We start from the raw sequence: 27,310 nt of genomic DNA on the forward strand, positions 1-27,310 counted from the left end.
GGCGGGGAGGTGGGGCGCGGGGCAGCGGCGGAGGTGGGGAGGGGAGCCCGCCCCGCGGCCCGGGGGAGGCTGCGATTGGCCAGCTGCGGGGGCCCGAGGGCGCGAAGGTGGGCGAGGCCAAACGGCGACCTTGGAGTCGCGTCGCCGCTGGCGCGCCCTGTACCCTTAGGCTCCAGGGCAACTTTGGGGCTGTAGGTTGGAAAAACCCGGTTGGCACCCTCAGCAGAATGGTTCCCCGCCTGAAGACCTGGGTTCCAGGTAAGAAACAAGCAGCCCACACCGTAAGTGAAGAGGTGTGTGCGTTCTGGAAACTTCTGGACACCAGGGACAGACCCCCGACCTGGTCATGCCCCGGAGCCTTCATGGAATGTTCGCGTGGCCCAGCAGTGCCAGGTGGCGGGAGAGATGTAAGAATAGGGTGAATACTGCCCATTCCCTCAGGGATAAGCGGGGGGCCAGGTCAAGGCGAAGGGGGCTGGCGGGGAGACTGGAAATGCATGAATTATAAAAATATGGGGCAGTACGCCGGGCAGGTAATCCCGTAGCCACTGTGTCAGGTCTGGAGCAAATTACTACGCCTGTAATTTTGAAGTAGAAAAAAAGAAAAAAGAAAAAAAAAGTAGAAAATAGATTTCGTCAGGCTGAACTATACACGGGAACATAGCTCATGAAATGCTAAACAGGGATTGGAATTCAAGTTTCTGTAAAACTCATGCTGTTTCAACTGAGATCCTCTGCCTAAAATACAGTCCTCAAATTAAGCTCCCCAAATCCATCATAAACAGGACTGCGTGCTCCCCATCTCACCTCATACACTCTTCCTCCCTTAGTGTGCTGAGCCTGCCAACAATAGTAACAACAAAACAATTGAATTCTTTCAGAAGTTGTGTTATGGGCTTGATAAACATTATTTCATTAAATATTCACAAACCCCCCATGGATTAGTAGTAATAGTTACTATTAGTAGTAGTTAGCAGTAGTAACTACTATTGTTCTCATTTTAGAGATGAGGAAATTGAGACCCATGAGGGGAATGTGGAGAATGAAGCCAGAGTTTAATTCAAAATAGAAAAGGAGACTTGCCCGATAGCCCAGTGGTTAAGACTCTGCCCTTCCACCACCATAGGCCAAGGGTTAGACCCCAAGTGAGATCCCAAGGGGGCCAAATTTTTTTTTCAGTTAAAAAAAAAAAATAGGAGGAGGAGTCTTTAGCACTCTGAGGCATTCCACCCTGTAGGTGATACGTCACCTTCCTTCTCACTCCATTTGGACTGGGTTCCATGTATCAAGTGGTCTCCCAGCAACACAGATAGCCCATCTGTTTACTACAAAGATTTGCCAAAAAGGTTTGGAGTTGGGTTGGGGGAAAGAAGGAGGGAGAGTAATTAATTTTCAGGAATTGAGGAGAAAGATGGAAATGAATAGCTTGGAGTCTGAGAAGGGGAGGCAGCAGGCCAAAACTGGGTAAAGAAGAGTGGCCAGGGTAGATGACCCCTGCCCATGGATTTTGTTGGAGAAAAACTAGAAAGTTAGTGAGTCAGAGCTCCAAAGGGCTAGTTGCACCATCTGCAGCCAGCCAGTTTTGTTCCTACTGCTCTTCCTACGTGCAGATAGAGTCTAAAACAATTAGAAACAAGTTATTTCAAAAATAAGTGATTATGCAACTGCAAATATTCAGCTTGGGTCCTACAGTTTTTGTATATGATTTTGTGTGTGAGGTTACTTAACCTCCTCAAGACCTCTGATTTTAAAAAATCTGTCAGATGGAACCAACGATGTCAATGTAACTGGTTGTTTTGAGGACTCTATGAGATTTTGTCGGTATATCTTGAGCAGAGTTTGGCACATCATAGTATCTCTAAGTGTATTAGTTTCATTTCCAACTGCTAACACTGTGGCAGAAGCAAAGATGAGGCCTCCAAGGCCCACTTAAGAAGGTGGTCGATGGTGGCACCATCTTGGTACTCTCTGCAGTATTCCTCCACTATATACCCTTGCCCTTTTGAACTGGGAAGTTGCCATGTTGTTTGTTTTGGCCAATGATTGTGGGCAGAAGTTATGATTACCTTTCTAAGCAGAAATTATAAGAACCCCTTCATGATTTGCCATGTTTTTAATTTCCTTCTACCATGATGAATCTGATGTATTCATTGCACAGAGGCTATTCTCACAATCTGGGTCTTGGCATAAGATTGATGTAGAGCAGAGCTGTAGCTGGACCTTGATGGATGCAGATTTGAGCAAGAAAGGCATTAAGAGTTGCAAGCAACTTAGATATTGAAGTCTGTTGTTACTGCTAATACAATACAGCATAATTATGCTGATTGAGTGCACACTAGAGTGTGCACAGCTAGGAAGTAGCTGAACCAAGATTCCATCCTGTATGACTTCATTGTCCTTGCATCATTGCTCTTTCCATCATAGTCAAGTAGCTTATAAGGTATAATGCCTCCTGCATATGTTTAATAATGATGATAATTATAATAGCTTATACCAACTCAGTTCTCACTACATGCCAGCCACTGTGCTAAGTGCTTTAAATACCTCATCTAGCATCACCTCCATCCCCTCTTTTATGGATAGTATATCCAGGTTAGAAAATCATATAAACATGTGTATCTCTTTAGACAGAGAGATTGATTTATTTAAAATACCACCCACTTGCATTTCATTTGAGCTGAGAACTTGGCGAAGATGAAGTGTGATCACTGAGCCTATTCCCGCAGGCCTCTCTCTTCACACCCAACATTCCTCCTTGCTAATATGGTGGCAAATTTTCCAAGTCCTCCAAACACCATGTGAAGGAAACCAGAATCATGGCAAATGGCAATGTAGTCGCTTAGACAACAATTGCACATTGTCAGAGGATGCTTCTCACGTTCCAGAAATGTATGAGCTGCCAACAGCTGCATCACCAAAATAACCCTGAGTTCCATATCCTATTTACAATGTTAAATACTTTGTAAATTTTGGGGCTAGAACCTCTATATTCAAATATGGAAATAACATTAGGTTCCTTAAAGAACTAAGGAACCTAAAGAACTAAAGATTGGGAGCAATAGGAGAGATGATAAAAAGACTGCCACAGTATTACTGTCAGTAAGTCAGAGTGACCCCTTCTCCTCTGCCCCATGATGATGAAAAATAATTTCCCTTTTACTGTAACAAATCTCTTGAAATGATTCAACAATCCTGTTAACTTGGTGGAGAATAAATGATCCATTTTAGTGGCTTATATTGATTATATTAGGGCTTTCCAGGTGGCACTAGATTAAAGAACTCATCTGCCAGTGCAGGAGACATAAGAGACCCAGGTGTGATCCCTGGGTCGGGAAGATCCCTTGGAGGAGGGCATGGCAACGCACTCCAGTATTCTTGTCTGGAGAATCCCATGGACAGAGGAACCTGAAGGGCTGCAGTCCATAGGGTTGCAGAGTTGGACACGACTGAAGCGACTTAGCAGTCAGCATTGATTATACAAATCAAATAGCTTCCAAATGCTTCTTTTGTTTTCATCTAGGAACCTATAGTTATGAAGATTTCCTTTGACGTGTCAAAACAATTCATTACTGCAGTAGTTTCGATAAAGGGCATTGTGGGCCCTTGCCTCCACCAGGAGACATTTAGCAATAATTGGAGACATTTGAAGTTGTCACAGCTAGGGAGGGGAGTTGCTACTGGCACCTCCTGGCATCTAGAGGGTAGAGGCCAAAGATGATGTTCAACATCCTTCAATGCAGAAGACAGCTGCCTGCAACAAAGAATCAAACAAAATGTCAATAGTTGCCAAGGTTGAGAAACCTTGACTTATTCATGGGACAAGTAAGGACTGCCTGCCAACTTGTGTTATTATTTCTATGTCAGCTGTAAACAGCTTGACAAAATCCCTGCCTTCACAGGGCTTACCTTGTAGTGAGATAAACCATAAACCCAGTTTGTGCAAGCTCAGTATTTGATAAGACAGGCAAAAAACATTAAAAAAAAATTTTTTTGAATCTCAAAGAGGGTAAATTTTGAATCAAAAACTACAAAAAACAAAAACAAAACCCTACAAAGTACCAAACTTCTGTAGATGGACTTGAGTTATTCAGGCAAATTAAATCTCATCCTCAGGGAATAAGATACCTGGGTTTCATCATTCTATGTCTCTGGCAAAAAAGAAAAATTAATTTAAAATTTTATCCATAGCAACTTAATGCAGGAGGAAATACCATGTTTTATGATATTTAAAATACTGGAAATAAATAATGAAGTCATTCAATTTGTTGTATATTTCACCCTCTGCTCATGCTGCTAACCTGATCTTTCCAAATCTTTTCTTAACTAGTGAGAGTGAAAGCAAAAGCCAATAGCATGTCTGTGTAACATTTGTTGGTGTGTTAGGTTTGCATAGAGTCACTGGTACACAGGACGGGAGACAGTGTGGAAACATTTTCAAGATCTCTAATTTTACAATAAATATAGGATTATATCTCCACACAATGATCAGGTAAAACCATCTTTACTTATGTCTCAGTCTTAAATGGCTGCAATAACATCTAATGATGTGTGTGTTTCTATTTGGCTTAAAATTTCATGACAATATAAGATTCCAGAGGGTTCCTATGGAATTTTTAGCTTTCAAATGGAGTCATTCTTAATTAACAATAAAGACTGATATAAAATTTCAAGGGTAGATGGCCAAGGTGGATTCACATCACAAAATGCTTTTGCTGTTTCGACTTCCACCTTTGTTTTAAAAAAACAGGTATCTGTGTCAGTATGACCAGGCTTTACCACATGCACATTCAGTTCAGTTCAGTCGCTCAGTCGTGTCCGACTTTTTGCGACCCCATGAATCGCAGCACGCAAGGCCTTCCTGTCCATCACCAACTCCCGGAGTTCACTCAGACTCACGTCTATCGAGTCAGTGATGCCATCCAGCCATCTCATCCTCTGTCATCCCCTTCTCCTCCTGCCCCCAATCCCTCCCAGCATCAGACTCTTTTCCAATGAGTCAACTCTTCACATGAGGTGGCCAAAGTACTGGAGTTTCAGCTTTAGCATCATTCCTTCCAAAGAAATCCCAGGACTGATCTCCTTCAGAATGGACTGGTTGGATCTCCTTGCAGTCCAAGGGACTCTCAAGAGTCTTCTCCAACACCACAGTTCAGAAGCATCAATTCTTTGGCACTCAGCTTGGACTGAAATTCATGTCAAAGGATTCATCACTGACCACAGGAATTAATGGTAATCATAATAATGATTGTGTGTTAAATAGTAAGCAGTTTCTGGACAGAATGCTAAGCACCCCTGTAAGCATAACTCATTTAATAACCTCATCAACCGTGTAAGTATGTACTACTGTTTCTTATGCAGATAAGAAAATGCAGCCTCCAAGAAATTAAAAATCTCAGCTAAGCTTTTATGGGTGGTAAACAGCAGAGTCATGATTTTTTCTCGCAACCTCATAACTTTTCAAGAAAAAGATGATATGCAGTTTTCTGTTGCAAATTTGAAAAAGTCACAGGCTTTAGGCAAAAATATTTTTCTTGCTGAAACATAAACAAAATTTCTCTGCAGAAAGAAAGTAAAGATGGGCACCACTGTCTACTGCTACTATGACTACTACTATTGGTATTCCACGAACACAAGTAGAAACATTCCTCACCTCTAAAAGGCTCAGTCATTCTAATTATTTTCATCTTTCATCATTAGCTGTGTTGTCCAAAGTGCTCATCATTTTTGATGTTCTCCTCAGATCACTCCCGTTTTCACAAACTCAGACATTCACTGCAGTTTTTCAATGAGGGAAATGGAGCCCAAGGAGTGGACACATTTTGCCTATGGTCTTCTTCCCCAGGCCAAGAATCCAGTGTAAGAGGTAATGACACAAGTTCTGAAAACAGATCGACTGAATTCATTATATTCTGGCTCAATCACTTCCCAGTTGTATGACCTTGACTTCGTAAGTTCCTTCAACTCTTGTCACTCAGTTTGCTTATCTGTGAAATGAGGTTAATATCTATACCACCCACATCACATTGTAAGAAAGAATAAATGAGTTAACACAGGTAAGCATGCAGAAGAATCTAATACAAAAGCTGCTGAATGGCCAAGAAATATGACCTACCCCCATGGTAAGGAGATGGTCTATGATATTTGTACCTCAAGTAATTATACAACCACTACTTACAGTAAGCATTTTAGAAAAGTCATTCATTTTCTTCTCTTTCTTCTTTTCAGAATTCTTATTTCTTTTTCACTCAGATTCTTCTCTTTTTGGTTAGGAATATCAGGTCATTCAAAACATTTTTAGGGGAAGTCTTCCTGGTATACCTCCTGCTGCTGCTGCTGCTAAGTCGCTTCAGTCGTGTCCGACTCTGTGCGACCCCATAGACGGCAGCCCACCAGGCTCCCCTGTCCCTGGGATTCTCCAGGCAAGAACACTGGAGTGGGTTGCCATTTCCTTCTCCAATGCATGAAAGTGAAAAGTGAAAGTGAAGTCACTCGGTCGTGTCCGACTCTCCGCGACCCCATGGACTGCAGCCCACCAGGCTCCTCTGTCCATGAGATTTTCCAGGCAAGAGTACTGGAGTGGGTTGCCATTGCCTTCTCTGGATATACTTCCTAAAAAATAGCAATTCAATATGAGAGTTTTTAAAAATTATTTTTTATAATTGTGAGTGGAGTTTTGGAAGGAATTTATGATTTTCTTAAAAATAGTTTTATTTGGCAGTGTTTGCAGTCTCTAATAATTTTATTCTTGTTTTAAGGAAGAAATAGTTACATGTAAAAAACTTACAGATGATGAAGATAGTAAAGATCAGAAGGATTCTCTCATATCTTTATTAAAAGCATGTAATCCAAATTGTACTACATCCTTTCCATTTTAATAAATTCTCCAGATGGTCTCTAGACCTTGTGTTGCAATATGACAAAATGGCTTTTGCATCTGCTCTGAACTAGGCAAAAGAAAACCTTACCCTGTTTAGTAATTATAAGAATACATTTACTTATTCCATCCTAATCTAAACCTTTAAGTAAAAAACAAATTAAGTCAACTATGAGACATTAGAAAATTGACTTCTTTGGTCCTTCATGGTCATATGCTCTGTTGGCCTAGGTTCTTTCACATGGCTTGACAGCTGTGCAAGGATTCTGCTGGAGACACTCGCACAGAGAGAAGCACAAATCTAATACCTAAAATTGGGTTTTACTAAATTATATTGCACTGCACTTTTACACCTGCTTGGCAAATAATACCCAGAAGAAAGGTACAATTACGTAGGCTGTCTGCCAGAAATAGAAGACAGGTTTAAAAAAAAGAAGAAGAAGGAAGGAAGGAAGAAAAAAAAAGAGAGAGAAAAAGGGAGAGAAGACAGAAAATGAACACATTTTCCCCCCCAAACCATGATCAACAGATGCCATCAACAGCCTCATTGTAAGTTTCTTCTTTTGAGAGTTTCCTATGTTCCAGGCACTATGATAAGCTTTTTATAACCCTATGAGTTAGTTATTGTGCATATTTCACAAATAATGAAACTGAAGCATGGACAAAGAATTGCTTGCCCAAATTCATACAACTAAATGGAAGTGAAGCCAAATTTGAAGCCAGTAATTCTAAGGAGTTTGAACTTATTTTATACCTTCTGATTATCCAAAGTATAAAATATTCATCCTTCAGACCATAACTGGAACCTAGAGATATTGATGAGCCTTTTATTTCATTATCAACCCCAATTCCCTGATTAGATATTAGGAAACTGATTACCTGCATTCTCATCTTTTTTTTAAAAATTGTGATTAGAACACACGGATAACTAGTCTCCCCAACACCTGTTGTTGAAGAGACTGCCCTTTCCCGATTATGTAATCTTGACAGTCTTGTTGAAGATCAGGTAAATGTGTATACCTTTGTTTACTTCTGGACTCTCTTGTTCCATTGGTCTGCGTCTGTCTTTATGTGGGTACCAACTGTTTAATTGCTGAAACTTAGTAATGTATTTTTGAAATCAGAAAGTGTGATACCTTCAGCTTAGTTCTTCCTTCTAAAGATCATTTTGGTTATTTAAAGTCTTTATGGTTCCATATGAATTAAAAAAAAATCTTTTTTTCTGTTTCTGTGAACAGTGCTCATGGGCTTAGAATACGGACTACATTGATTGTATGATTGCTTTTGGTGCTGTGGACATTTTTAACCTTAGTAAGGGTTCTAATCCTTGAACACATAAGTCTTTCCATTCGTGTATGTCTTCTTTGATTTCTTTCAGCAGCACTTCATAATTTTACCTCCTTGGTTAAGTTTATTCCTATGCATTCTACACTCTCAATCTTTCTATGACTTTTTCATTTCAGTTTTACTAGTAATATTTTTTGGAACATCGTTTGTTTTCAAGAAAAGCACCATTCTCATTTATTTTCAATATATCCAAAAGATATCTTAGTGTTATAGGACATTAAATGCTATAATAACGTGATAGGAACATGCTTGATATTTTATGAATTGAGCTCTTGTTTCATAAAAAGACATGGAGGAACCTTAAATGTATATTTCAACATTGGGAGTCAATGAAAAGGCTATATACTATATAATTCCAGCCATATGACATTCTGGAAAATGTGAAACTATGGAAACAGGAAAAAACAACAGTGGTTTCCAGAAGTTAGGGTGAGGGGAGGGATGAAAAGGTGGCATATACAGGATTTTTAAGGCAGTGAAAACACTCTGAATGATACCATGATGATGGATACATGTCATTTTACATTTTTCTAAATCCATGTAATACACAGCACCAAAAGTGACCGTAATGTAAACTATGGATTTTGGGTGATTATGATGTGTCAGTATAGCTTCATCGATTGCAAAAATTATATCACTAAGACAGTAGAAATTGGTAATGGGGGAGACTCTGCTTGTTGGGGGTGACTAGGGGGTATATGAGAAGTCTCTGTTCCTTCTGCTGTGAACCTGAAACTGCTCTAAAATAAGTTTTCATTTAAAAATATGATAGATCTAGCAATGCTTGGTAGACATCTTGAAGTTTAAAAAAATGTTAATAATTACTTGGTACTAGTACTTCTCTAGCCAAGGATCTATTACGCTCAGTGGTAGAATAAGAAACAAAGCATGTTTATGAAAGTTTTCATTTATTGAAATGAATGTTGGATTACTTTTTCCTTTGCATGATCATTAATTAACCAAGAGAAAAATGTAATTTTGTCTGATGGTTTTTACCTCTATATAAAAATCAATTAAAGGTAATCATTTTTTTGGTTTAATGTGTATGTTTGTGTTAATGGAAAGTTTATGGAGAGAAATATAAGCATATTAACACTTCTGGTAGCCTGTCTTGTCTTTAGTTTACAGATATTTTTATGAGTAATACATACAAAATTTCACATAGTTTCAGTTCAGTTCAGTCACTCAGTCATGTCCAACTCTTTGCAACCCCATGAATCGCAGCACACCAGGCCTCCCTGTCCATCACCAACTCCTGGAATTCACTCAGACTCACGTCCAGCGAGTCAGTGATGCCATCCAGCCATCTCATCCTCTGTCATCCCCTTCTCCTCCTGCCCCCAATCCCTCCCAGCATCAGACTCTTTTCCAAGGAGTCAACTTTTCACATGAGGTGGCCAAAGTACTGGAGTTTCAGCTTTAGCATCATTCCTTCCAAAGAAATCCCAGGACTGATCTCCTTTAGAATGGACTGGTTGGATCTCCTTGCAGTCCAAGGGACTTTCAAGAGTCTTCTCCAACACCACAGTTCAAAAGCATCAAGTCTTCGGTGGTCAGCCTTCTTCACAGTCCAACTCTCACATCCATACATGACCACAGGAAAAATCATAGCCTTGACTAGCCGGACCTTTGTTGGCAAAGTAATGTCTCTGCTTTTGAATATGCTATCTAGGTTGGACATAACTTTCCTTCCAAGGAGTAAGTGTCTTTTAATTTCATGGCTGCAGTCACCATCTGTAGTGATTTTGGAGCCCCAAAAATAAAGTCTGACACTGTTTCCACTGTTTCCCCATCTATTTCCCATGAAGTGATGGGACCGGATGCCATGATCTTAGTTTTCTGAATGTTGAGCTTTAAGCCAACTTTTTCACTGTCCTCTTCCACTTTCATCAAGAGGCTTTTTAGTTCCTCTTCGCTTTCTGCCATAAGGGTGGTGTCATCTGCATATCTGAAGTTATTAATATTTCTCCCTGCAATCTTGATTCCAGCTTGTGTTTCTTCCTGTCCAGCATTTCTCAGGATATAACTACTTAAAGTAGAAATCCCTCTTTTCTACCTGCTACTTCCATTGCCCAGAGGAATATACACTCTTCTTGTATACAGATACATGTTGTTGTTTAGCTGCTAAGTCCTGTCTGACTCTTCCGCAGTTTCATGGAGTAGAGTCCACCAGGCTCCCCTGTCCGTGGGATTTTCCAGGCAAGAATACTAAAGTGGATTGCCGTTTCTTTCTCCAGGGGATCTTCCTCACACAGAGATTGAACCCACATGTCCTACATTAGTGGTTTTCTGGGTGATACTAGTGGTAAAGAACCTGCCTGCCAATGTGGGAGACATAAGAGATGCAGGTTTTAAGAGATTCTCCAGTATTCTTGCCTGGAGAATCCCATGGACAGAGGAGCTGGTGGGCTAGTCTATAGGGTCGCAAAGAATTGGACACAACTGAAGCATCTTTGTCTGCACTCACACACTCCTTGTGGATTACTTACCACTGAGCCAACATATATGCATGTTATATATGTATATATACCCAAAACATAATATACACATTATATATATTTCAAATAGTATACATGCTATATTTTATAGAAATGAGATAATACCATATACATTGTTACGCAACCAAAATTTTATGATGGTCACTTTTACTTGTCATTTCGTACCAGTCTGCTTCCTTTCTCTCTTCCTGCTGGCTAAGATTCATATGTGATGACAGGAGCAGGAGCAGCCAGCCACCATGGAGCCAGAGATGAAAGTAGTTTGGAAAATAATAGAGTTGTCTGACCTTAGATGTGTTACAAGGTAGTATAACACAGTGTAGCTGAGCACAGCCCTTAGCACATGGCCATCACTATGTGCCATTACTCTGCACAGTTTCCAGGCAACAAGTCCCACTCGGCCATTGATCAGTGCCACAGTGGTCCCTGTCCACAAGGAACTGACTGTCAAGGAGTGAATCTTAGTGATCCTGCTCAGCCATTGGTCAGTGCCCTGGCCCTGCCTACAGCAACCAACTGTCAAGGAGTGAACCTTACTGGCCCTGCTCAGCCATTGGTCAGTGCTCCAGTGGGCCCCGCCCACAAGCTACCAACTGTCAAGGAGCGACTTTAGTGAGGGGATTCAGCCAGCAGTCAGGGAAGTGGTAGTCATCAGGCAGAGAGTGAGCTAAGAGTTAGATCCCACACTTCTCACATAGGCCTCCCCCAGAAAATGGCTGGGGGCTGTGTCCTGCAAGGCTCCAGAGCCCTCGCCACTGCTGCCCACTGTCCAGGCCAGGTCTTGAGGCGGCAATGAACATCACTGTCAGCCCTGTCTTAGGGACCTAGTAGCAGCTGTCTGCATGGAATGCAGTCTGTGGGACCTGCCCCTGCCCATTTGGGTGGCTTGAGGACCCCAGCTTACAGGCTAGCACTCATCTCAAATGCTAGCAAAGTAACGCTCAAAATTCTCCAAGCCAGGCTTCAGCAGTACATGAACCATGAACTTCCAGATGTTCAAGTTGGATTTAGAAAAGGCAGACAAACCAGAGATCAAATTGCCAACATCCCTTGGATCATCGAAAAGCAACAGAATTCCAGAAATCTACTTCTGCTTTATTGACTACGCCAAAGCCTTTGATTTGTTGTGGATCACAACAAACTGGAAAATTCTTCAAGAGATGGAAATAACAGACCACCTGACCTGCATCCTGAGAAATTGTATGCAGGTCAAGAAGCAACAGATAGAACTGGACATAGAACAAAAAACTGGTTCCAAATTGGGGAAGGAGTACATCAAGGCTGTATATTGTAACCTGCTTATTTAACTTATATGTAGAGTGCACCATGTGAAATACTGGGCTGGATGAAGCACAAGCTGGAATCAAGATTGCCAGGAGAAATATCAATAACCTCATATGCAGATGACACCACCCTTAACAGCAGAAAGTGAAGACGAACTAAAGAGCCTCTCGATGAAAGTGAAAAAGGAGAGTGAAAAGCTTGGCTTAAAACTCAACATTCGGAAAACTAAGATCATGGCATCTGGTCCCATCACTTTGTGGCAAATAGATGGGTTAACAATGGAAACAGTGAGAGACTATTTTTCGGGTGCTCCAAAATCACCACAGATGATGACTGCAGCCATGAAATTAAAAAGACACTTGCTACTTGGAAGAAAAGCTATGACTAACCTAGACAGCCTATTAAAAAGCAAAGACATTACTTTGGCAACAAAGGTCCATCTAGTCAAAGCTATAGTGTTTCCAGTAGTCATGTATGAATGTGAGAGTTGAACTATAAAGAAAGCTGAATTCCAAAGAACTGATGCTTTTGAACTGTCATGTTGGAGAAGACTCTTGAGAGTCCCTTGGACTGCAAGGAGATCCAACCAGTCCATCCTAAAGGAAATCAGTCCTGAGTGTTCATTGGAAGGATTGATGCTGAAGCTAAAGCTCCAATACTTTGGCCACCTGATGCAAAGAACTGACTCATTGGAAAAGACTCTGGTGCTGGGAATAATTGAAGGCAGGAGGAGAAGGGAACGACAGAGGAAATGATTGGATGGCATCACCAACTCAATGGACGTGAGTTTGAGTAAGCTCTGGGAATTGGTGATGGACGCATACTGCAGTCCATGGGGTCGCAAAAAGTCGGGCACGACTGAGCGACTGAACGACTGAACTGAGGAGTCCGAGGGAAGTTAGCTTCCTTCAGTGATTATAGCTGGACAACATCTGGGGACCTGACCTTGAGGGAGCCGCCTGCCGAGACCTGCCTCCTCTCAGTCAGGACTGGGACCTCAGAGAGTGAAAGTTGTACCTGAGGGACCTGGCCCTTTTTTGTCAGAACAGAGCATAACATTTGTTTGGTGGAGGCTTACGGGGGCATTGTCACCTGACAGTAACCTGACTTCAAGAACAAAGGCTCTGACACCAAGCAGTTGGCAACAACTAGCCACCCTCCTTCTTCACCTTTCCTATGAAAGGGGTTTGCTGAAAGTTTTCAAGGAGTTTGGGGTTTTTAAGACATGAGCCATGTATCTCCTTGCATGACCCTCTGTACACCTTTCTCTCTTCCAATTCTAATGTTTTGGTATTGATTGGCCTCACTGTGCGTTGGGCACACAGACGTGTGTTTTTAGTAACAGTAGTACTTTGTTCACATCGCTATGTTTTGCAGTTTGCTTCAGGAGTTGTCAGTTTATCTTAAACCATGCCCTAATAAAATGCCTTTCTTTGCTCAATTCAAATGATGTTGACTCTAGGAATGCTTTCAGATTTCTACCATCTTTAGTCATGTGCCAATTACAAGTGGTCACTCTTGTTCCTTGTTCTTTAAAGTGTTTCTTTTACCACTTATAATCCTCTGGATTTATTATAGATACTAATTTAGTGTCTGCTGTCAACATAAGAGCCTTACCTCATGTTCTAGACACCTTAGGTGCCCCTATCATATGCTCTTATAACATCTTGTGCTTCTGTGCAACAGTTATGCTTAAATTTCTTTTCCAGTATTTGCTTTCACACTAGATTGTGCAACCTCCACATGGGCAATACTTTGGCTGACATTCTTCTAACTCTTGTCTCCGACTCCCACAGGAGATCCAGCCCAGAATAGTTCAGTTCATTCTCTCAGTCATGTCTGACTCTTTGCGACCTCATGGACTGCAGCACACCAGGCTTCCCTGTCCATCACCAACTCCTGGAGTTTACTCAAACTCATGTCCGTTATGTCAGTGATGCCATCCAACCATCTCATCCTCTTTCATCCCCGTCTCCTCCCACCTTCAATCTTTCCTAGCATCAGAGTCTTTTCCAGTGAGTCAGTTCTTTGTATCAGGTGACCAAAGTATTGGAGCTTCAGCTTCAGCATCAGTCTTTGCAATGAACACTCAGGACTGATTTCTTTAGGATGGACTGGTTGGATCTCCTTGCAGTCCAAGGGACTCTCAAGAGTCTTCTCCAACATGACAGTTCAAAAGTATCAATTCTGCAGCACTCAGCTTTCTTTATAGTTCAACTTTCACATTCATACACGACTACTGGAAACACCGTAGCTTTGACTAGATGAACCTTTGTTGCCAAAGTAATGTCTTTGCTTTTTAATAGGCTCTCTAGGTTGGTCATAGTTTTTCTTCCAAGGGGCAAGTGTCTTTTAATTTCATGGCTGCAGTCACCATCTGTGGTGATTTTGGAGCCCCCCCAAAAATAAAGTCTCTCACTGTTTCCCTTGTTTCCTCATCTATTTGCCACGAAGTGATGGGACCAGCTGCCATGATCTTAGTTTTCCAAATGCTGAATTTTAAGCCAAGCTTTTCACTCTCCTTTTTCACTTTCATCAAGACACTCTTTATTTCGTCTTTGCTTTCTGCTATTAAGGTGGTGTCATCTGCATATCTGAGGTTATTGATATTTCTCCTGGCAATCTTGATTCCAGCTTGTGCAACCCAGCGTTTCTCATGATGTAATCTGCATATAAGTTAAATAAGCAGGTTACAATATACAGCCTTGATGTACTCCTTTCCCAATTTGGAACCAGTTTTTTGTTCCATGTCCAGTTTCTTCTTGACCTGCATACAGATTTCTCAGGAGGCAGGTCTAGTGGTCTGTTATTTCCATCTCTTGAATTTTCCACAGTTTGTTGTGATCCACACAGTCAGTGACTTTGGTGTAGTCAATAAAGCAGAAGCAGATTTTTTATCTGGAACTCTCTTGCTTTTTTGATAATGTTGGACATCTGGAAGTTCATGGTTCATGTACTGTTGAAGCCTGGCTTGGAGCATTTTGAGCTAATGCTAACATGTGAGATGAGTGCAATTGTGTGGTAGTTTGAACATTCTTTGGGATTGCCTTTCTTTGGGATTGGAGTGAAAACTAACCTTTTCCAGTCCTGTGGCCACTGCTGAGTTTTCCAAATTTGCTGGCATATTGAGTGCAGCACTTTCACAGCATCAACTTTCAGGATTTGAAATAGCTTAACTGGAATTCCATCACCTTCATTTGCTTTGTTCATAGGGATGCTTCCTAAGGCCCATTTGACTTCACATTCAATGATGTTTGGCTCTAGGTGAATGATCACACCATTGTGGTTATCTGGGTCATGAAGGTCTTTTTTTGTACAGTCTGTGTATTCTTGCCACATCTTTTTAATATCTTCTGCTTTTACCATTACACATACCATTACACATACCATTTCTGTCCTTTATTGTGCCCATCTTTGCATGAAATGTTTTGTTTGTTGGATGAATAAAAGATTTCCTTAAAGGTAGAAAATATGGATTCTTCATATTTGTGGCCCATTCATTGCTAAACTCAGTGTCTAGCACCTATGCCTTGAGAACCCCATGAACAGTATGAAAGGTGAAAAGATAGGACACTGAAAGAGGAACTCCCCAGGTTGGTAGGTGCCCAATGTGCTACTGGAGATCAGTGGAGAAATAACTCCAGAAAAAATGAAGGGGTGGAGCCAAAGCAAAACAACACCCAGTTGTGGATGGGACTGGTGATAGAAGCAGAGTTTGATGCTGTAAAGAGCAATATTGCATAGGAACCTGGAATGTTAGGTCCATGAATCAAGGCAAAATGGAAGTAGTCAAACAGGAGATGGCAAGAGTGAACATTGACATTCTAGGAATCAGTGAACTAAGATGGACTGGAATGGGTGAATTTAAGTCAGGTGACCATTGTATCTACTACTGTGGGCAAGAATCCCTTAGAAGAAATGGAGTAGCCCTATAGTCAACAAAAAAGTCCAAAATGCAGTACTTGGATGCAATCTCAAAAACGACAGAATGATCTCTGTTCGTTTCCAAGGCAAAGCATTCAATATCACGGTAATCAAGTCTACACCCCGACCAGTAATGCTGAAGAAGCTGAAGTTGAACTGTTCTATGAAGACCTACAAGACCTTCTAGAACTAACACCCAAAAAAGATGTCCTTTTCATTATAGGGGACTGGAATGCAAAAGTAGGAAGTCAAGAAACACCTGGAGTAACAGGCAAATTTGGCCTTGGAGTATGGAATGAAGCAGGGCAAAGGCTAATAGAGTTCTGCCAAGAGAACGCAATGGTCATAGCAAGCACCCTCTTCCAACAACACAAGAGAAGACTGTACACACGGACATCACCAGATGGTTGACACTGAAATTATATTGATTATATTCTTTGCAACCAAAGATGGAGAAGCTCTATACAGTCAGCAAAAACAAGACCAGGAGCTGACTGTGGCTCAGATCATGAACTCCTTATTGCCATATTCAGACTGAAATTGAAGAAAGTGGAGAAAACCACTAGACCATTCAGATATGAACTAAATCAAATCCCTTATGACTATACAGTAGAAGTGAGAAATAGATATAATGGGCTAGATCTGATAGACAGAGTGCCTGATGAACTATGGATGGAGGTTCGTGACATTGGACAGGAGACAGGGATCAAGACCATTCCCATGGAAAAGAAATGCAAAAAAGCAAAATGGCTGTCTGAGGAGGCCTTACAAATAGCTGTGAAAAGAAGGGAAGCAAAAAGCAAAGGAGAAAAGGAAAGATATACCCATTTGAATATAGAGTTCCAAAGAATAGCAAGGAGAGATAAGAAAGCCTTCCTCAGCAATCAGTGCAAAGAAATAGAGGAAAACAACAGAATGGGAAAGACTAGAGATCTCTTTAAGAAAATTAGATATATCAAGGGAACATTTCATGCAAAGATGAGCTCAATAAAGGACAGAAATGGTAGGGACCTAACAGAATCAGGAGATATTAAGAAGAGTTGGCAAGAATACACAGAATAACTGTACAAAAAAGGTCTTCATGACCCAGATAATCACAGTGGTGTGATCAGTTACCTAGAGCCACACATCCTGGAATGTGAAGTCAAGTGGGCCTTAAGCATCACTATGAATAAAGCTAGTGGAGGTGATGGAATTCCAGTTGAGCTATTTCAAATCCTGAAAGGTGATGCTGTGACAGGGCTGCACTCAGTATGCCAGTAAATTTGGAAAACTCAGTAGTGGCCACAGGACTGGAAAAGGTCAGTTTTCATTCCAATCCCAAAGAAAGGCAATGCCAAAGAATGCTCAAGTACCGCACAATTGCACTCATTTCACACACTTGTAAAGTAATGCTTAAAATTCTCTAAGCCAGGCTTCAGCAAGCTTGGAGTTCAGCAAGTTCACGGTTCATGTGAACTTCCAGATGTTCAAGCTGGTTTCAGAAAAGGCAGAGGAACCAGAGATCAAATTGCCAACATCCTCTGGATCATTGAAAAAGCAAGTGAGTTCCAGAAAAACATCTATTTCTGCTTTATTGACTATGCCAAAGTCTTTGATTGTGTGGATTACAATAAACTGGGGAAAATTCTGAAAGAGATGGGAATACCAGACCACCTGACCTGCCTCTTGAGAAATCTGTATGCAGGTCGGGAAGCAACAGTCAGAACTGGACATGGAACAACAGACTGGTTCCAAATAGATAAAGGAGTACTTCAAGGCTGTATATTGTCACGCTGCTTATTTAACTTATATGCAGAGTACATCATGAGAAACGGTGAGCTGGAGGAAGCACAAGCTGGAATCAGGATTGCCGGGAGAAATATCAATAACCTCAGATATGCAAATGACACCACCCTTTTGGCAGAAAGTGAATAAAACTAAAGAGCCTCTTGATGAAGGTGAAAGAGGAGAGTGAAAATGTTGGCTTACAGTTCAACATTCAGAAAACTAAGATCATGGCATCTGGTCCCATCACTTCATGGCAAATAAATGGGAAACAGTGGAACAAGTGGCTGACTTTATTTTTCTGGGCTCCAAAATCACTGCAGATGGTGACTGCAGCCATGAAATTAAAAGATGCTTACTCCTTGGAAGGAAAGTTATGACCAACCTAGACAGTATATTAAAAAGCAGAGACATTACTTTGTCAACAAAGGTCTGTCTCGTCAAGGCTATGGTTTTTCCAGTGGTCATGTATGGATGTGAGAGTTGGATTATAAAGAAAGCTGAGTGCCGAAGAATTGATGCTTTTGAACTGTGGTGTTGGAGAAGACTCTTGAGAGTCCCTTGGACTGCAAGGAGATCCAACCAGTCCATCCTAAAGGAGATAAGTCCTGGGTGTTCATTGGAAGGACTGATGCTGAAGCTGAAACTCCGATACTTTGGCCACCTGACCTTGAAGAGCTGACTCATTTGAAAATACCCTGATGCTGGGAAAGATTGAGGGCAGGAGGAGAAGGGGACAACAGAGGATGAGATGGCAGGATGGCATCACTAACTTAATGGACATGGGTTTTGGTGGACTCTGGGAGTTGGTGATGGACAGGGAGGCCTGTCGTGCTGCGATTCATGGGGTCGCAAAGAGTCAGACACGACTGAGCAACTGAACTGAACTGAAGCACCTGTTAGGTGACAAATATGTAGAATGATGTAAACTAAGTTTGAATGGAATACTGTCAAATAAGATGGAATAGACTTAGAGTATCAGTTCTGTGAAGGGCTGCTGCTGCTGCTGCTAAGTCGCTTCAGTCATGTCCGACTCTGTGCAACCCCATAGACAGCAGCCCACCAGGCTCTGCCGTCCCTGGGATTCTCCAGGCAAGAACACTGTAGTGGGTTGCCATTTCATTCTCCAATGCATGAAAGTGAAAAGGCAAAGTGAAGTCGCTCAGTTGTGTCCGACTCTTAGCGACCCCATGGACTGCAGCCTACAGTAGTTGGTTATTTTTACTCAAGAAGATCCTTACAAAAGGCTTATCCAGCAGTGTTTCCGTCTGCAAATACTTTTAAATTCCTTTGTATCTGAGAAATGATCATGATAGACAGTAATTAAAGAAATGAACCATAAAGGAATGCCTGCCTTATAACTTCTAAGTTGCGACTTTCCATATTGTAAAAGCAGTTGTTTGAATATTCATTTCAACTTGTACACTCACACCCACCTCTCCGTGGTCAAGCATTGGTGAGGAAAATCCATCATTAGTTAATTTCCTTAATCATGAGCAAATCATGTCTTTATATAATTAGGAAAATAGAATTTATTCTTATAATTGGAGAATAGATTTAAATATATAAATGGATTTTAGTCATTTGCTATTATTATGTGTGTGTGGGGGGGTGGGTGTGGGTGTTAGTTGATCAGTCATGTCTGACTCTTTCTGACCCCATGGACTGTAGCCCAGAAAGCTCCTCTGCCTGTGAAATTCTCTAAGCAAGAATACTTGCGTAAGGAGCCATTCTCTTCTCCACTGGATCTTCCTGACCCAGTGACTGAACCTGGGTCTCCCAGCCTTTTAAAAAATCTTTTCACAAATATTTCACACAAATAAAATCATCTAGAAATTGAAGATTGACACAGTGAAGATATTTCAAAAAATAGTATATTTGGGACATTCATTTTGAGTGCTAAACAGTTCTGCTCAACTCCCCAATATTAAAACAGATTCAGTATTGTTTTGTCACTAAGCCATGTCCGACTGTTTTCGACCTCATGAACTGTAGTATGCCAGGCTTCCTGTCCTTCACTGTCTCCGGAAGCTTGCTCAAGCTCATGAATCCATTGAGTTGGTAATGCCATCTAACATCTCATCCTCTGTTGCCCCCTGCTCCTCTTGCCAATATTAAGTTCTCTAAATTTTAAAAATATTCCGTATTTTCCATGACCGTTTTTGTATAAACGATCACAATAAAATGCATGTCTTGTATGTATCAAGAATGGACTGATTAATGTGATTAGCAATTTACAACATGAAATGGAAATTTGTTCAGTTCCACCCAGGCCACTCCTTTTGCTGCCTGGATTTCATGTTATCATTGACTGGCACCTTCCTCTTTATAAAGACTCTTCGAGGACTCTTTCCCCCTACTTAATGACTCACATGTAAAATCATGAGTTACATTCTGTGCTCATTTTATCTGTTTGTTTTCATGAAGAATGATTATTCCGTGGTGTGAAATAATCAATATTCAAGTGGCAGGAAATCTGAATTTGTGAAACCATTTCTAAAGTTATTAACCACATCAGAATATTTTTGCTGAAATGAATGATACTGCACAAATTGCTGAGGTTTCCTTTGCTTTGTTTCCCTTCCCATAACCCCTTTAAAGTTTATTTGATGGTGCCTGGGTGGGGGGTTCCCTCAGGCCCCTGAAACAAACCTCAAGCATGACTGGATGCTCTTTTAATAAAATGTTAGATGGTCATTCGTAATTGTCTTCATTCCAAGATGTAGACTTGTCGGTCCCATAGAATCATCAAAATGGCAAAACTGAGTAAAAGTTTCCACGGTTTCCACCACTGGCTTTAACTTCTCCACCGTTAGGTAACCCAGGATATTTCTCAGACGGGAGCCAGATGTCAGCTCACTTCTTCAACTGCTGGGACACCCTTTGAGCCCCAGGTTCCTGCCTATAGATTTTCAGTGAAGTCGGTGCACTTCTATAGCATCACCAGTTCTTAAAGCAACCCGGGAGAGCCCAGGACCACATCAGGATTTTCATGGACCCCAGGAAGTTTTGCCTTCATGAGCCTTTTCTCTACAAAAACATTAATGATTGTATTTTGTGACTCTCTTGGTATAAAGATGAATATAATCCAATCTGGATTGTGTTTCTTTTCTTCTACTGATTTTAAAGTAAATGAAACTGTCTTCATGGTTCCCTAGGCATTGTACTTCCTGAGCAGATTTGGGAAGCCATACTCCACAGATGTAACCAGTACAGTAAGTCTCCTATGTACGAACCTTCAAGCTGCAAACTTTGAAAGATGTGAATGTGTGTTCACGTGTCTAATCACATAAGTTAGTTCACATGTCTGGTGTACATTGTCACATGCATATATCCTTTACAGGTGGTTGTGCTTTTGTGTACTTTATAGTACTTTATAGAGTGGGGCTTCCCTGGTGGCTCAGCAGTAAAGAATCTGCCTGCATGAAGGAGATGTGGGTTCCATCCTCGAGTCAGGATTCCTCTGGAGAAGGAAATGGCGACTCACCCCAGTGTTCTTGCCTGGAGATTCCCATGGACAGAGGAGCCTGGTGGGCTTCAGTCCATAGGGTCGCAAAAAAGGCAGACATGACAGAGTGACTCAGCAACAACAACCGTATAGAGTACAGTATTACAGTATCTTTATTTGAAGCACAGTATGTCTGGAGGCAAACTTGAAAGCAGCAGTATATAGCCAATTGGGTTAGTTGGATACCTACGCTAACTCTGTTGGACTTACAAACAAAATGAACTTATAAACGTGCTCTCAGAACAGAACTTGTTTGTATATAGAGGACTTACTGTATCTGAAACAAGTGAGACTGAGGGGCAGAGATGTTGTAACAATGCAACTTTATATTTGTTTTTTCCCTATTACGCTACCAGATACCAGCCACGATGGTAATAAACACAACAGATACCTGATCTCTTCCATACTTGGTCAGATCAGATCAGTCGCTCAGTCGTGTCCGACTCTTTGCGACCCCATGAATCGAAGCACGCCAGGCTTCCCTGTCCATCACCAACTCCCAGAGTTCACTCAGACTCACGGCCATCGAGTCAGTGATGCCATCCAGCCATCTCATCCTCTGTCGTCCTCTTCTCCTCCTGCCCCCAATCCCCCCCAGCATCAGAGTCTTTTCCAATGAGTCAGCTCTTCGCATGAGGTGGCCAAAGCACTGGAGTTTCAGCTTTAGCATCATTCCTTCCAAAGAAATCCCAGGGCTGATCTCCTTCAGAATGGACTGGTTGGATCTCCTTGCAGTCCAAGGGACTCTCAAGAGTCTTCTCCAACACCACAGTTCAAAAGCATCAATTCTTCGGTGCTCAGCCTTCTTCACAGTCCAACTCTCACATCCATACATGACCACTGGAAAAACCATAGCCTTGACTAGACAAACCTTTGTTGGCAAAGTAATGTCTCTGCTTTTGAATATGCTATCTCCATACTTGAATGTTGTACTAAAAAAAGGGGGGATGTAAAGATAATGAGAATAATGTTAAGGCCAATGGTGCTAAAAAAAATAAAAAAAAGAAAAGAAATCACAAATGCTTGAATTCGTTTATATGATAAATTCTCCTCTTTTCCAGGCCACATCCCACCTGGGAGAACACTGGCTCATGTTTGGCTTGCTAAGTGGTAGCCATGTTTCCCTTTCATGTTGATAATGAAAATAGAAAAGTCCTTGTTCACTTGGATGGGGCTCTACCTGGTTTAAGTGTCTGCAGCATTTACACACTTTGGCCAAATTTGATAGATTCTGTGATCCTAGGCTCAATTTCTTCATTTGTAACAAAGGTTTAGGAGAGATGGTCTCTAATGTGCCTGCTGCTCTATAACAACTAAGGGAGGCAAGGTAAAATGTATTTTTAAATATTAATGAATTTGATTTAAATCAATTAAGTGGACATAGACTATAAGTAAATATTGTTTCTTAAAACAAATGGAATATCTTATTCAGTTAACAATTATATCTTAAATGTCTGCTTAAAATAAATGCAATATTAAATATTGAGGTTGCAAGAAGGAATGCAACAACCATGGTCCCAGCAGTGCAGATGAAGTGTGAAAATCTGGTGATCAAATACATTGTCCTCTGCTCTACATGTTAGTATATTGAACATCACAGAGGCCAAGATTTTTATTACTGACTGAAAAATGAAAACAGTCTTTACATTGTATCTTAAGGTTAAAAAGTTTAAAAACAAAACAAAACCAGAAAGCACACCTTTAGAAGTTAAAGAATGTCATTGAAAACCAAACTGCCACTATACCCTGAACACTTGAAAACACATTTAAATTATTTCTATGAATTTGAATGACTCCTGTGTTTTCCTTCTAGGAAGGAATTTATTCTGTCAACGGGCCAGTAATGTGTCTTGCATTCTGCTGAATTTTAAATATTTTTGTATTTTTGTTAGAGAGCAAGGGTTATTCTCAAAGGTTGGAATTGAGTTTCATGTTGAATATCTAAGTACCACTTATATCTCACATCACAGAAAAAAACATACTAGACCCTGTTTAGTATTCAGTTCTGGAAACAAGAGAAAAACACACTTACTCCTGCTATATGCTGATAGGTTGTTTTGGCTTATAATAAAATTACTTCTCACTTAGAGCACTTTTCCTCTTAAAGGCTCAAAGAATTTCAATGCATGCTTAAGGGACATGTGTATCTCTATTTGGAATAATTTTTTCAAAAAGGTTATAAAGTTAAGTGTGACTTTTTCATGTATTATTATTATTTTGCTTCAATTCAAGCATCGTATTGATGCTGTGCCTGCTTATCTTCCCGTATTTCTTCCAGAGATCACTGAGTTCCTTCACCTTTCACCTACTCACTATTAGATCAAATCCCTGCCCATGTTTTTCTCAATTCATGGAACTCCTGGGCCTTTTACCCTCAAGCAACAAGTTCTGGCTATAAATTATGAAGGATGTAGTGTTTTTTATGCACTAATCACAGGAAGAGACAGAACAGCGGAGTACCTGGATCCTGGCTTTAGAGACTGAAAGACCTGGGCTCAGGTCTTAGGTGACCTGTAAAAACTGTGACTTTGGGGAAAATTACTCAATCACTCTTTGTGTCTGTTGCATTATCTATAATATTGGGATGTATTACTAGAAAATATACCTTATGTGGTTCTTTGAAGATGTGGCAGTTTGAAACATGATTCCCCCCCCCCCCCACCACCAATTTTTACACATTTCTCTCATGAAGGATTAAAGTCAATATTTCTTCCTATTTAAGTAAGTGAAAGTTGCTCAGTTGTGTCTGACTCTTTGCCACCCCATGGACTATACAGTCCGTGAATTCTCCAGGCCAGAATACTGCAGTGGATAGCCTTTACCTTTTCCAGGAGATCTTCCCAACCCAGGGATTGAACCCAGGTCTGCATTGCAGGTGGATTCTTTACCAGCTGAGCCACAAGAGAAGCCCAAGAATACTGGAGTGGGTAGCCTATCCCTCCTCCAGCAGATCTTTCCAACCAAGGAATTGAACCGGCGTCTCCTGCATTGCTGGCGGATTCTTTACCAACTGAGCTATCAGGGAAGCCCCTCCTCCTGTTTAATCTAGGCTTTACAGTCACTTCACCAATGTCAGGTTCTGGAGCCTTAAGAAAATAGCAACTCCACTTACTATCTCTTGGGATGCTTGTTCTAGGAACCCATCCACCATGGCGAGAAGAAGTCCTGGATACTCATTAAATGAATGGTGTCTTGTTGCCCTTGGCCATGACTGAGCTCCCAGCTGGCCGCCAGCACCAGCTTGCCAGCCATGAAGTGACACATCCTGAAGGTGGATTCCCCAATCCCAGGGAAGCTACTCCAACTGACACACCAAGGAACAGACATGGATGTTCTCTGCTGATTGCTGACTGAGCTCAAAACTGGTCAGTTGAGTAAGTGATTGTTGTGGTTTTAAGCCACTGTGTTTTAGAATGGTTTGTTATGCAGCAATTTTAATTGGAACAAAGACTAAGTGAGATACTGACATAACTCGCAGAGATAAGCACACAGTAATCACTAAAAATTATCTCAAAAAATTTAGAAAAGGTGATTAAACTTGCACTTCAATATTCCAGAGAATGTTAAGGTTGAAAGAACCTTAGAGATTATCTAGGTGAGAGAGGACTAGCTGGCGGTCCAGATGGCTGACAGGTGTATTGTGTTTGGTGAATACGTTTTTGCTGAATAATGAATGCTTGTCTAAAAATACATAACAGAAACAGTTTGATAAAATCATATCTATACCAACTGCATTTGAGACACTGGTGGTGTTCTTCTATTTCTTTTATTTGGCTTAATTGTGGCATGCAGGATCTTTAGTTGTGGCATGTGGGATCGAGGTCCCTGACCAAGAATCGAAACCGAGCCTCCTGCATTGGGAGCCTAGAGTCTTAACCCCTGGACCACCAGGGAAGTTCCTCTTCTGTATTTTTAACATTGGTTCCAACCACTAAATTCGTTTCATGACCCACTTTAAATGCTGATCTAATGTATTTAGAAATAGAGCTTTAAAAATCTTGTAGTTCCATGTTGTAAAATAACTGTAGAGAATGCTACTATAAGTCATTAAGTTGGTTTTTAACAGGCTAAAATGTGTTCATCAGAATTAATTTACAGTAGTCTGTAGGAAGGCAATGCAGTTGTTTAAAGGATGCCCTAGTTTTTAAAACATTCAAGTTTCTTTGGGGACTAGGCATTTTTTCCTTCAGAGATTGTAGAGCAATCATGTTGTTTTGCAGTTGTACCACACTTCTTTTTTTTACTGTAAGTTTATTAACTAAATCTAGTGACTGCCTTACTCACCATACTTGAGTCCAAATGACCTTTGACTGCTATTAAAATTTATACTTAAATTTATCCTTAAAGAATGATGATTTGAATGTCTAGGACATTCATAACATGTGCCATAAACTCTGAATGCAGTGCCCCCCAAAAATGACTTGCTGAATGTTTTCTATGGCTTAAAATAACTGTAGGATGACTTTGAAGGAACCATTCTTTAACTACATATGTAAATTTTGATGCTGTTCTCAGGGTCTGTGACCTGCATGCTTGACTACATGCTAGCGTATATGAAAATGTGTGACTTTGTCCAGCCCTTTGAATCATGCATCCTTATTCTGGTTATTGACACATTTTTAGGAAAGTTTTCTGTAGCTTTGTGGTGAGAAAAGTTTGCATATCAACTTTTACAGAAATGATGGAGAGAGGGTAACTTTCCTTAAGATACATTGCAACATTCCTTCTCACTGGAAAAAAATTTCTCTTTCGCAGCTTTATGCTACACTCAAAAGATATTGAAGACATACTTTCATCCTATATTCGCAAATTGTTGAAATAAAGGCTACATAAATGGAGTTCTAATTAAATGTAATGGATCACAAAACATGGCATAAAGATAAAAAGGAAATTTTATTACAAATGATAAATATGTATTGTAAAATAATATAAGCTCTTGGTTTAAATCTTTATATAATTGTATCAGATGAAGATTCTTAGTCTCTAGAGCAAATCACAGTTAATCATTTCTACTAATATCCTGGGAACATTTAGAACATATAATATTTTTATGCTAATGGAATGCACACTGCTCAAATCCTCTTTCTTTTGCCTTTTTTAATTTAAAATTTATCTTGCAGATCTTTCACATCAGAGTGCATATACTTGCCTCATCATTTTCAATAGATACATATTACTTCATGGTGTATTAAGTGAGAGACTCTTTCATCCCAGTAACTCAAACAAGGAAGACATTCGGTTATCTTTATTTTTCTTTAGTTCAGCTTCATTTTATTTTAGGATTCTATTCCCCTGCATAGTCCAAACTTAGTCTCTGCCGATTCTGTCTGACGTTTAGTGGAGTTCTGTGAAGCTTATGTAGAACAGAGGTTGTGGCTACAGAGTCTTGTCTTTAGTTGTTGACTTTCCATGCTGACAGTTGCTGAGGTATATTTGTCCCATCTGGTCCTCCATCTCTGATCCATATAGATCTCTGATGATCTTCCCTGAGTCCCACCCCAGTCCCATTAGATCCTTTGAATCTCCTACGCACATCTGTGCCACTCTCACACATAAGGGATTATTGTGCCATGCCCTGGTTTGGGGGAGATGTTGCAGACTCGCTCAGGCCCATCTTTTAGTTGCACCATGCAGCCATTCCATCCTTACTCTTCGAGCACTGTGTCAGGATACTCTTAAAAGGGAGATGGGGATGGGGGAGGGTTTGGTCTTTTCTAAGCATTTACCTAAGAAGCAGATTTTCTTTTCTCTAAGACTCAGCAAAGTAATCTGGCTTTTGCTACTTCCTACCACTAGACTCATCCTTCTGAGGAAGCTCCTTTCCACCTTTTTTATTATACAAATAAGTTATTTATATAATATGTAGCAACTTATGTTCAAGCTCCCCTTCTGACTTCCTCACTTTGCCAAACCAGGAAGTTTTTTTATCTATGGAGAGACAGGTAAGTTTTTCTCATTTACTGTAGAAGCTTCTAAATATCAGGGTCAAGGCTTTTGAAACTTTTTGAAACTCAAAAGCCAAATGTGTTCTACTTGTTTGACATTTGCATTCTACTCTGCCCTTTGATTTCTGAAGCAAGGCATGCAGTACACCAAAGAGGAAAGAAA

The 27,310-nt window shown here is 40.7% G+C and overlaps 1 long non-coding RNA gene across 1 annotated transcript; it reads left to right on the forward strand.

The window, feature by feature from the left end:
- On the forward strand, positions 1–27,310 carry LOC147348310 (uncharacterized). Its single transcript, XR_015151434.1, has 2 exons — positions 1–258; positions 24,339–27,310. It is a non-coding gene; the product is annotated as an uncharacterized LOC147348310 (long non-coding RNA).

This window comes from Bos grunniens, chromosome 22, assembly GCF_055505025.1.
Source record: "Bos grunniens cultivar Pamir isolate PY7600 chromosome 22, Bosgru_T2T1.0, whole genome shotgun sequence".
NCBI lineage: Eukaryota > Metazoa > Chordata > Mammalia > Artiodactyla > Bovidae > Bos > Bos grunniens.